The sequence below is a fragment of the Protopterus annectens genome, chromosome 2.part2 (genome assembly GCF_019279795.1).
Source record: "Protopterus annectens isolate FY-2018-M chromosome 2.part2, PAN1.0, whole genome shotgun sequence".
Lineage (NCBI taxonomy): Eukaryota > Metazoa > Chordata > Ceratodontiformes > Protopteridae > Protopterus > Protopterus annectens.
In genome coordinates this window covers 246,263,035-246,272,109 of record NC_056730.1, presented here as the reverse complement: position 1 = coordinate 246,272,109, position 9,075 = coordinate 246,263,035, and positions in this window count along the sequence as shown.

Sequence of the window (9,075 nt, the reverse complement as noted above, 5' to 3'; positions counted from 1 at the left end):
ATGGAGGCTGTATTCTTAACTTTGGAGATTGCATTTTTAATCTGTGTAACCATTATTACCAGAATTTGGAAATCTTTTGGTATTGAGATGGGCCCTTTAGTGGGTGAGGGGGGGCTGAAGTTTGCACTGAATCAATCTGCCAGGATATTGGCAATATCCTTGGGAATCAGTATATTTAATGCCATTCTTTTGTAGCTCAGACCAGATCTGAGCATTGCCATTTAAATTCTTGACATAGCTATATAATGCCTTGTGGTTATCTTTGGAATCTTTGGCAATTTTGTTTTCATAACTAGCTTTGGAGGATTTTATGAGGGATCTCAGCTTCTTACTAAAGCTGGTAAGGAAGTTTTTTGCATTCTGAGATTTTTTCTTTTCTGCAACAGTTTCTTTCTTTTGTTGTAAAGTTTGTTTATGGCAAGGGACCACCAGATTGGCTTCCTTTTTTTGGAGGAGAGCATCTTGATTCTATTTGGGATGGCATGATTCATGCACGAGTGGATGTGCTTGTAAAGTACCTTAGTGTAGGATTCAGCAGTTGAACTTTCAGTTCCTATCTGCATGGGTGTCATGAAGTTTGTCACTTCTGACTTGACTAGCATGAAGTTGGCTTTGGAGAAGTTTATTACCGAAGTTTCCTTACTGGGGGGTGGGGGTGGGATGTGGATGTCAAGGGTGATTAACTTATGGTCTGACCTGACCAACGAGGGGGTGACCATAAGTGTGGAGCATCGATTTTCCATGTTGGTAATGACCAGGTGTAGGATATTGGAGCCCCTGCTGGGACTAAGGATTAGTTGATCCAGGGCATTGGAATTTATGAATTCCAAGAATCGTTGGGCAGAGGTGTTGGTACACGAGTAGTTTTCCCAGTTAATGGCAGGGTAGTTGAAATCACCCAGTATTAGGGTGTTTGGTTGTATCTTAATAATTTCCAGTATGTTTAGAAATGTGTAGTGAAAATCTTGGGGCATGGTGGGGGATCTGTAGCAAGCTACAATTTGGATTGCAGTCTTACCTAGTGTTAGTTGCACCTGGAGAATTTCAGATGCATTGTGTTGGGCAACTAGCCTGGTGTTGTGAATATCCTTGGTGAATATGGACACTCCTCCACCTTTAGTGTTTCGGTCCTGGCTTGGTGGCCGAAAAGTGTGGTAAGAGTTGTATCCTGGTATTGCAGGGGTGCTCTCTGCAGCCTTGAACCATGTCTCAGTTACTGCACAGATACTGATGTTCTCCATTTTTAGGAGTGTCTCGAGAGAGTGCATTTTGAGGTTTAGACTTCTATCATTGAGTAGCATTACCTTCAGATTTTGCATGCTTGTATCTGTTACAGTGGTGGTTTTGCCCTTTGAACTTTGCCTAAAAAAGGCACAAAATGGGGTGGCAACAGCCTTAGCTAGTAACCTGAATCCCAGGGGCGACAGTTGCAGACCATCATTGCAAGCATCATGGTCTGTCGATCATGTCGTTCCAGGAAGACAGATACTGGATCCCCTTTGAATGACACCAGAATCTCAGCCAATTGTTGAAGTCAATCATTTTGTCCTTATACTGTAGTATCATTTTGGATGAAGGCAGAATGCTACTCAGGGCTAGGGTCATACCTGCCTGGGCCACATGATCCGAGAGCTCTTCCATGTCCCTTTTCATGTAGTCCAGGGAGGTACTTCTCAAGTTGTTCACTTCAACATGGACAATGACATATTTGTACTTGTTGTGGAGTGACTTGAGTGCATGCATTACGTGGCGGATCCTGGCACCCGACAGGCAGCTGACTGTAATTTTCACCTTGTTCAACCTGGTGAATGGGACATCAGTGTGACTGACTACAGAGTTACCTATGACTAAAGTGCTGGGTACGTTGTGTTGCCTTAGGGGCTGTTGTTGGGTGGCACACTGGTGTTGTGAGCTATGCGACACTTTAACAGCTCACACCTCATTGTGCAATAGTATATCAGAAAAACTGTCTGTTGCAAAGGCATGCACCTGAGAGAAATGGTATTACTTAGGTAAAACACCAAGTTAACAAAGCAAACAAATGAGCAGCACACAAGAGACCATTTACTCAAAATATGTCTAAAAATATATTTTTAATGTCTGCTATGTTCAATTTTAATATATTCTATAAAACAAATCCACAAAACAAAACTAAATACACTAATTGCAAAGGAATATAGTATATTTAATCTGCTATCCAGTTGAGCCAAGAGAGCTGAAACATTGTGTATTTGCTATACTAAGGCTCTTGCCAGAGATGGAGAATGTAAAGGAGGGTTCTGTTTGTTAGAAAAGTGAGATTCATGTACACTTGCCAAGAGAAATTTCAGAATACCACAAAATTAAATTATTGAAACCAACTTTCACTAAGCTACAGAGTGTGTTATTTTTTGAAGGGTGGAAAGTTCCTCTGCATCCTCCATGTGGGAGGACATCCTCTAAGCCTCCAAAACTCACACATGCCAACTCCATGGTCACAACAACAGTGGAGAAAAGTGCAAACTCCTTAGGTGCTGAAAGTGGTTTTCAGTGAAATTAGTTTTTACACTATTACCATTTGCTGAAACTGTTTCTTTATTCTTCTCAGCTCCCCTTTAGTACATACAGTCATAGGTATATATGGATGGCCTATAGCCACAGATGACAACAAGCACTGAGGTAGTCCAGAATAGCCACACCATGCCAATCTAGCCATTCAGGACAGAATACTGTGTGTAAGCCCATTTCAGTCCTCCCTCATGATGGAAGTCACCCACCAACTGACATTTGATGCTCCCTATGTCGTTTGGCATCCTCCTAACCTCCATACCTATTCGCCCTTGGCCACTTACATTGATGAAGGTTTCCTTTATTTGAAGACACTAAGACCTTCAGGCAAAACAGATAATAGAGTATATTACTCCAAAAATTATACAGCCCCCCCCCCCTGCACTGCCATGACCACCACTCCCCTCACCTCATGCACACATTCTAAGTGGTGTTTCTGCTCACAAAATGCAATGCAGTAATGAGGAATGATACTAAACACAAGAAAATATCACAAGTAATTGCAAGTCATGATGATGATTTGCTTATGCAGTATGTCAGTAAATCCTCTTTTACCTTTATACGTCACTGAAGTGACATATAGTAACATGATTAAGATACATTTATGTAGTATGATGGATGCTTGCACTACATTTATCAGGCAGCCAGTATAGCTAACACTCCTGTGTATGTATTCATAATGGAAGAGTATAACACAAAACATCCCATATGCCAATAGAAATCTTTGGCAACACCATCCTAAAGAAATACATTCCCATGAACCTATCTGCAATGTAAACAAACATTAGAATTGATCATGCTGAAATATTCATACTGTCAAGTAAGCATTGGCATTTGTATTTTACAAGACAAATCTGCACCCCCCCCCCACCAGAAAACAGATTCCTATGCTTAATTATAGTGCCAAAGTTGCACATTACTTCATAGCCATGGTTTGGCCAGATAGTATTACTGCCATAATACAAGACATACGTTTATTGTGCAGTGGGTGACCTCAGTAGTGATGTACCATGAATTTTAGTAGTCTACAATCTCTACATGTGTATGTGTTTCATGCTTGTCTTCATACATCATGACTACGATAGGGCAGTATAACAAAAAAAGCAGGCAGCTATCTGTGTTTCTTAAGTCTGCTGCAACTGATGTTGCATAAAATATTCATAGGAAGGATTTATAACAAGCTGTTGGCAGAATAAAATCTGCAACAAGTGAACAGCAACATGTAACATAACAATCTATGGTAAATGGCTGACCATGGACATGTTACAGAAATCTTAGATGTGGCATGCACATTTTAGTAAATGGAGATGATAAACATTGTTTTACAATTATGGCAAGAATTTTAGTTTAGCTTTTCTATATAAGCATGCCCACCATAGTTTAAAACATAATGAGGCACTTATAGTGGCATTCCCTGAGGTGCTGCTCCTGCACCTGGACTTGTCCCCCCAACAAAAAAGATGTGTGTGCGTGTGTGTGTGTGTGTGTGTGTGTGTGTGTGTGTGTGTGTGTGTGTGTGTATTTATTCACAGACATTTTACATCTAACATCAAATAATATTCTGAGTTCACTACAAAACAAATGGACTATTATCTGGTACTAGAAATAGAATATAAACATATTTTATAATATACATTTATTGTTCCTTATCTAGGTGAATTTTGTGCTAAAATACTATCCTGTTCTATATAGAATAACAGAATGGACCACAGAGATGCAGTCCTCATGTTCTGGATGTAATGAATATCTGCAAATGTGCCCAAATATGTTTCTAAGCTTCTAAGATGACTGATAAATTTAACACAGATGGAAGGAAGCAGAGATCATTACAAATGATATTGTTCTGCAGTTTGGTAGCACTATGAATTAAAAACAAAAAGTCCTCTAAAGCATTCAGAAAAGTTTTGACATGTACATGGAGAGCAGGTGTGTTGATATTATACAGTAATCAGTTATACATGCTGTCTTGCAATGTCTAGTCTTTTTGAAGCTGACCTAGATATACTGATTGATTCATTGACTATAACCAATGTTTCACTGCATTGTTGGTGATTTATTAAAATGGCTGTCCTTTACAGTAGTAAACCCAGATATATTTCATATGTCCACAAAAAATAAATTAATTTTGATATCATTCAGATTGCTGACTGTCACAACACAGAATTAAAAAATAAAACACTTTTGCCTAACCTTTTAAATGTATATTATATTTTATTTATTTATCCATCTATGGATGGGAAACAAAAAATTGACCCTAGGTCTATACCCTGTACAAATAATGAACAGAGGCAGCTCCTAAATGCTTTATACCATGCATGGTCCCCCTAAAATTATCTATTGTATGAAATGATCCCAGTTATTCTCATTAGGGGCAATATATAATTATCAACCATGGGACGGGTAAGGCCAATCTATAATCAAATGGGATAGGTTATTTTGAGCTTAAAATGACCTGTAAGGGCAGCTAGCCTAGTACTTGGCTATGAACTTATGAAGTTATATTATAAATATTTAACATTTAGAACTAATTGAAACCATAGTGGAATCAGTGTAGAAGTTAAAATGTGAAATGTATGTGCAAATTGATAAATTAATTAGTTTCTTTGAAGGCCTAAATGAAAGCTAAACTGATCCTAAGTAGGAGGCAAAAAGTGACAGGAATGCTGCTCCTTATACAATAGCACTTTGACTCCACAGTCCTATTAGTGGAACAGGCTGAAGCCCTGATTATCCATGTTTGATTATGGCAGACCAGGTGGGTGTACATGAGCCTGAGTGGATGCATCCAGCTTGCTCTTTCTTGGGGAAGAGGAGGCTGTTACACCTATATCACAGACAATATCTAGTGGTGGCTGGGGATATCGTCCACCTGTAATCATTACATTTAGACTTCTCAACTACATTCCTATTTAAAGGCCTGATTTTATTTTGTACGTGATATATATTTTTTTGGAAGTATGTCCCTATTTTCCTGCTTGGTTTTCCCCTTCACACATTTTTTAAATCCCCCTCATGATATGTGATTTTTGAAACTGTCTAGAAAAACACACTGCATGAGCAACATACTAGTGGTACCCATAATTTATAGAAAGAAGTAACACAACTTATGTCTCCATTTACAGAAGCAAACATTTCCTTGTGTGGTAACATTTTGGAATAATTTCTACTACAAGCAGCAGCAGTTATGTTATGTGCTATATGGTATTCACATTTTATGCTAATTAGATGTCCTGATTTTTGGTTGGATGCACCAATTTTTCGAGAGTCTTTGCACCTATTTTCAGTGTCTGCAGCCTGAAAGGTATGAATGTGTTGACACTCACTTCATCAGACAGGGATTTCTCTGCTGAGGTGTTGATTCACTGAATAGGAGGTGTGTGTGTGTGTGTGTGTGTGTGTGTGTGTGTGTGTGTGTGTGTGTGTGTGTGTGTGTGTGTGTGTAAGCTTTTACACCTCCTCCCCAAATCAGGCAGATATGGTGAGTCTGCAGGCATTCTAGAGGAGATGATACACTCTGTAACATTTGATTCTTACAGTTGAGGAAATATGGACTGCTAGACCTTCCATGGCAGCTCTCACCTAGTATGAGGATGTCCACCTCCTGCCTTGGCCAATTGTGTGCAGATAATTGATTCCTTCTGCAGGGGCCCTTAGAAATGGAGGGGGAGAGAAAAGAAAAAAAAAAACAGTATAATGTACTGGGGATAATCTATGCCAATTACACATGCACACTTGGGCTCATCAAATTAAAAGAAAGGCTGCTTATGGATGGAGGCAGATTGCTTTGAACTCTGACTGTACACGTTGAAACCAAATGCTCGTTTCCAGTGAAAACCGAGATACTCCTAGGAACTGGAGGCAATATGCTAATGGATGTCAGTTTATGTAGCTCTTAAATGACTTAGCAAAATCAAGATTGTAGTGAAAAATAGTACTGAATGTCTTGTTTGGCTTGTTGGTTTACAGGAGGTGAGTGTGCTTTTCATGAAGTGAGAGACTGGGAGTTAGAAACTGTACAGCCAGAGATTGTAAAGAGTAGATGCAGTGTTTAAAAGCCACACAAAAAACATTGCTGTAAAGTTATTTGCACTCATGTGCTGCACATTTCAAACACAAATTCATTCTAGATATTGCGAAAGTTGAATAAATTAACTGAAATGATGGGGCAAATCATGGCAGGAGAATTTAAGCTAGCTACTGAATGTAATACAGAAGAAATTACCATGCCTGTTTGGAGTCTGACATGCCAATGTAAGAAAACCAACCAAACAAAATGGAATCAGCTGTGAAGGGGAGGCTGAGTAGAGTTTTTTGGCAAATGGCAAAAAGAGGCAACAAAGAAGTCAGATTATGAAGGATAAATATTTGTTTAGTGAGTCTGACAAAGGCATAGTAGAGTTTTATGGCAAATGGCAAAAAGAGGCAGCAAATAAATCAGATTATGAAGGATAAATGTTTAGTGAGTCTGACAAAGGAATATATGCCTTCACTATAAATATCTATTGACTGTACAACTGCAAAGAACTTTGAATATGATGACTCCATTATCACAGACTATCAAAACCGGTCACAGATCACTTGTTGTGAAACTCAGAGTGGGGAGAAGTCACTGCAGTGCATATTTTGACTTTCCACTTATCAGGCTTTGGGGTGAGCACTATAAATGCCCAGACTGGTACAAAGTGAAGATATTTGCTATTTTCTCATATGATGTGGTACACAGAAGGAAGGCCTCTAGGGAAGTAAGATGGGTTTTGTATGATTAAGCATCTTGCCAGTATTTAAGTACCCGGTCACATTGGTTCTAAAGGAGAAGGGTTTAAGTATCCAGTCACATTGGTTCTAAAGGGGGAGGGTCTAGTCATACAGTTTCAGTGGCACAGAGGAGGCAATGCAGTTTCCTCAGATCAGGTTGCCACAAGTGGTTGAAAACACAATGACATAGCAGCCTATGATGCCAGGACAACAGAAATGTAAACAGATCAGCTTAATAAAGGGCAAGGAAAGGTTAAACAAATGAGCTGCTTATCAAATGGGCAAAATAAGACAGTAACATTTAAAAAGCCAGGAATGTAAATCCACTGAAGTAGAGGAGGATGTAATCAACAAGGGATGGGTGGGTTTGGCATAATGGCTAGGGTGTTTGCCACATAGATGCAAGGTATAAGGTTTGATCCTGACTCCAGGTTATTGGCTAGCCTTAAATGTTCTTTCAGGGCAGTTAGCTTAGTATTCACCCAAGAACTACCCTTCTTCCCTCAGTTTTACAAACTTCCAACACTGAATAAATTTACTGTCCCAATGCCTAACTGCTTTCAAATACTAATAAGCCAAGACTCAAAAGAAATAGAAATGCAACAGATAAGGGAAGACTAGGCGATAGAAGAAGCAATGACCATGGAATCAATGAAGTTGCAGGATTAGGTCACACCTGCATCTGTAGGGAAACATGCCAATAAGCAGCAACAGCATCACATCAGCCAAATATGCTGAAGGACTGGAGTTGAATGTTGTTCTCTTAACTCTTTGTTTCTTTAATCAAGTTTGAATAGAGGTACTTCACCATATGCTTTTTGTATAGGGTATTGCCATAGTGCTTGAACAGTCTTACTCTGTGCTTGTTCAGCCTTAATAATATTTAAAAGAAGTTACATAAGCAGCAAGCATATCTTTGAGATGAGCAGAATGTCCAGTAGAAAAAGGCAAAATATGGAAAGAGTACATCAAGGAGAGGTATTCAATAATGAGGTAACAATAAATCCACTAGTAATTATCTCTTGAATTGTGCACAAATGGAATATGGAGTCAAAACCAGGCTGCACTGTTTAAAGTAATGAAGATGTGTTGGGAAGGGACATGCCTGCCACAAGAAGCAAAACTGGCAAGCGGCCATTTCATTCTCCTGGGCAAGGTTGGAGAGAATAGTTTTGATATATTCTACCAATACACTGAAAAGCTTTACGATCTTACTAATAGGGAATCATCTGCAATATTAATTAGACAATGTTGTTAAGAAGGAGAATGAGAAATGGGCAATGTGGAGGTTTAACAACAGGACAGGCCCAATACTGCTGAAGAGTGTATGTGGCACTAATATGCAAGACCTTGCATCTTTCACCTGTTTTTCCAACATTATTTGAATGAAAGAGGGTAGATGGAGGGGATTTTATGGCAAGAATAACTAAAGGCAGTGATCATACCTGAAGGTAATAGAAACTCTCTTATAACATAAGAATAAAATAAACCATGAAGAGAGCAAACCTGAACATGAACGGAGTTTGTTCTTATTGCTACATCTCTGTCAGCAGAAAAATAGGATATGCTATGGACTAGTATTAAGAAGAATTCAACTGGATGTTATTGACATAGGCTTCACTACTCTGCCCTTTTCATATCACGATATAACAACTTGCATCAGGGAACATATCAAGAATTTGGGGGACCATTACTGCAAATTTTGAAAAGACAATGTGATTGTTTTCTCTTGCCTCTGAGATACAGTAGCATTAGAAATAGTAAATTTAAAAT